This window comes from Papio anubis, chromosome 8 (genome assembly GCF_008728515.1).
Source record: "Papio anubis isolate 15944 chromosome 8, Panubis1.0, whole genome shotgun sequence".
In the NCBI taxonomy this organism is placed as follows: Eukaryota; Metazoa; Chordata; class Mammalia; order Primates; family Cercopithecidae; genus Papio; species Papio anubis.
The window spans coordinates 28241073-28244293 of record NC_044983.1 but is presented as its reverse complement, the minus strand read 5'-3'; the positions used below and the strand labels follow the sequence as shown (position 1 = coordinate 28244293).

Below are 3221 nucleotides of genomic sequence, written 5' to 3'. Positions count from 1 at the left end.
CTTTCTTTCTTTCTTTCTTTCTTTCTTTCTTTCTTTCTTTCTTTCTTTCTTTCTTTCTCTCTTTCTCTTTCTCTCCCTCTTTCTTTCTCTTTCTTTTTCTTTCCTTCATTTCTTTCCTTCTTTTTCTTTCTTTTTCTTCTTTCCTCTCCCTTCCCTTCCCTCCCTCCCCTCCCTCCTTCCTCTTTCTTTTCTTTTCTCTCTCTTTCTTTCTTTCTCTCTCTTTCTTTCTTTTCTCTTTCTTTCTTTTTTTATTTCCTTCCTTCCTTTCCTTCTTTTTCTTTCTTTTTTTCTTTTGCTCTCACTTCCCTTCCTCGCTCACCTCCCCTCCCTCCCTCCTTCCTCTTTTTTTCTTTCCTTTCTCTTTCTTTCTTTCTTTCTTTGCTGCTTCCCAAACACTTACACGCCAGTAGCATGGGTTGGCATGCTGGGCTGGTTAAGGCCGACAGTGGAGCAGAGCCAACCTGCAAAATCCACTTCCTCAGCATCAGATCTCTTGAGAAAAGCATGAACCATGAGTTTCTTCAAATCTGCTCTCTCTGCGGGGTTTTTAATTAGGCATTTATTCACAAAATCTTGAAATTCCAAAGTGAACACTCTGGGCATTTTTGGAGGAGGCTCGTTGATTAGGTAATCCAACAACTCAAAAATTGCCATGGGAGGTTGGCTGTCCATTCCTTATGAGCTAAGGGGCCTCCCTGGGGTCCTTGGCCTGGGTGGGGTCTCAGCCGCATCTCCCTCCACCTGGCACCCAAACATCAGCTCCAGCTCCTTGCCATCTGGATGAGGGATGGGATACCTCCCAACTGCCATCTCTACCAGAGAAAATCCCATGCTCCAGATGTCTGACTGCACAGAGTAATGAGTCCCCTGGAATCTTTCCGGTGACATGTAGGACTTTGGGCCCATGAAGGAGTTGGCCATGGAGTTGATGAGCTGCCCACTGACCCCAAAGTTACAGAGCTTGATTTCCCCACGGGACTTGACTAGGATGTGGGAGGGCTGGACATCTCTGTGCATGATCTTGTGCTTCTCCCTCAGATACGTCAGGCCTTTTATTACAGCAACGCTAACTTTTTCTAAAATTTGTTCAGGAATTCTTCCAGCTTTCTTCAGGACTTGATCCAGGGAACCTCCATCCATGTGCTACATGCAGATACTGATCTCACCTCTCACTGTAGAATGCACCACAGAAGCCCACGAGAGTTGCACTCATGCAGAACCAGCAGGTCCCTTATGATCTGGTTCTGGATTGCGGGTTTGATCTCCAGATGAATTAGCTTTCTGGCCATGACCAGGCTGGAAGGCTTGCAGGAGACCTTGAACACCACACCGCCATTGCCAGCCCCCAGCTCACTGATCTTCTCAAAGTCGTCATCCTTTAGTTCTCCCACCTTCTGCTTCTGGGTAAGAAAGGCCTCAAGGTGCTTTCGCTGCTGCTCTTCCAGCTTCTTCTGCAAGGCCTCCAAGTTGGTTTCCGCAGAGCTGGTCTCGTTAACCGCGGAGCCGTGGGGGGCCGGGGTCAGCTGGATGGGCGTTGGCTTCTTCTTGCGCATTTTGGACCCGGCCAAGGGGCTTCCAACTCCGGGGAGAGGAGCACCTCTCGCTTCCTCCCGCTGCGCTGCCCCGCGCCCGCTGCTCAGGACGAAGTCCGGGCCGCGTCTGCCTTCGGCGGGGCTGCCTTCGGCGGGTGCGTCCCTCGCGGTCCCGTCAGCGCCGAGGGGCCGGTGGCGGTCTTAGTGGACCCCCGCCCCACCTGCCCAGGACTCCCCGCAGGAGCGGATAGGGCTGAACATGCGGTTGGGCAGCCCGGGACTCCCTCCCTCTCTCCCTCAACCAACCAGTCCCTCCGGCTCGGGCGGCTCAGCTCCGGAGCCCAGCTCGGAGCCCAGCTCCCCCTCCTGCCGTGAAAAGTGCTGCCACCGCAGGGTTCCCAGCAGCTCTGCGAAGCGACCCTGGGAGGGAATGGAGGCCGCGGGGAGGGGAGGGGACGGGGAATAATTCTTTTTCTGTTCTGGATACTAGGCCTTTACCAGACATATGTTTGCAAATATTTTTCTCCCATTCTGTAGGTTATCATTTCTACTTTCTTGATAGTTTCCTTGATGTGGAAAAGCCTCTTATTCTGAAGTTCAATTTGTCTATTTTTTATTTTGTTGCTTGTGCTTTGGGTGCCATATTTAAGAAAACTAGTTTGAGATCAAGAAGACGTGTACTTATGTTTTATTTTTTATTCTAAAAGTTTTATCATTTTTATTCTTACATTTAGGTCTTTGATCAATTTCAAATTAGTTTTTACATATGGTGTGAGGTAGGGGTTTGATTTCATTCTTTTGTATGTGAATATCCAGTTGTCTCAACACCATTTGTTGAAGAGAGGATTCTTTCCTCATTTAATAGCCTTGGCAAACTTGTTGGAAACCAATTAGCCATAGATGTAAGAATTTATTTCTGGACTCTCAGTTCTACTCTGTTGATCTGTCTATCCTTATGCCAATACCACACTGTTGTGATTACTGTAGCTTTGTTGTAAGTTTTGAAATGGGGAACTGTGTTTTCCTACTTTGTTCTTCTTTTTCCATCTTTGTTTTAGGCTATTCTCCATCTTTAGCAATTCCCTATGAATTTTAGAATCAGCTTGTCTATTTCTGCCAAAATGACAGAATTTGACAGAGGATCAATATGTAGATCAATGTGGGGAACATGACTGATATAGTTTGGATGCTGTTCCCCTAGAATCTCACGTTGAATTGTAATCCCCAGTGTTGGAGGTGGGGCCAGGTGGGAGGCAACTGGATCATGGGAGTGGATTTTTCATGACTGGCTTAGTGCTATCCCCTTGGTGTTGTCCTTGCTGTAGTGAGTGAGTACTTGAAAGATCTGACTGTTTAAAAGTGTGTGACATCTTCCCCCACACTCTTTCTTGCTCTTGCTCTTGCTCTTGCCATGTGATGTGCCTGTTCTTGCTTCACCTTCTGCCATGAGTAAAAGCTCCCTGAGCCTTCCCAGAAGCCGAGCAGATGTGCAGCACTGTGCTTCCTGTACAGCCTGCAGAACCATGAGCCAATTAAACCTCTTTTCTTTACAAATTATGCAGTCTGAGCTATTCTTTTATAGCAATCTAAGTATGGCCTAATACAATTGCCATCTTAATAATACTGTCTTCTAATCTATGATAGTGAAATGTTTTTTGATTTATTTAGGTCTTCTTTAATTTTTTTCAG

General features: G+C 47.0%; 1 pseudogene; it reads right to left on the bottom strand.

Annotated features, from left to right (window-relative positions):
• Nucleotides 1–305: 305 nt before the first annotated feature.
• Nucleotides 306–1571, bottom strand: LOC101007227 (annotated as a pseudogene).
• Between the last annotated feature and the right edge of the window lie 1650 nt (nt 1572–3221).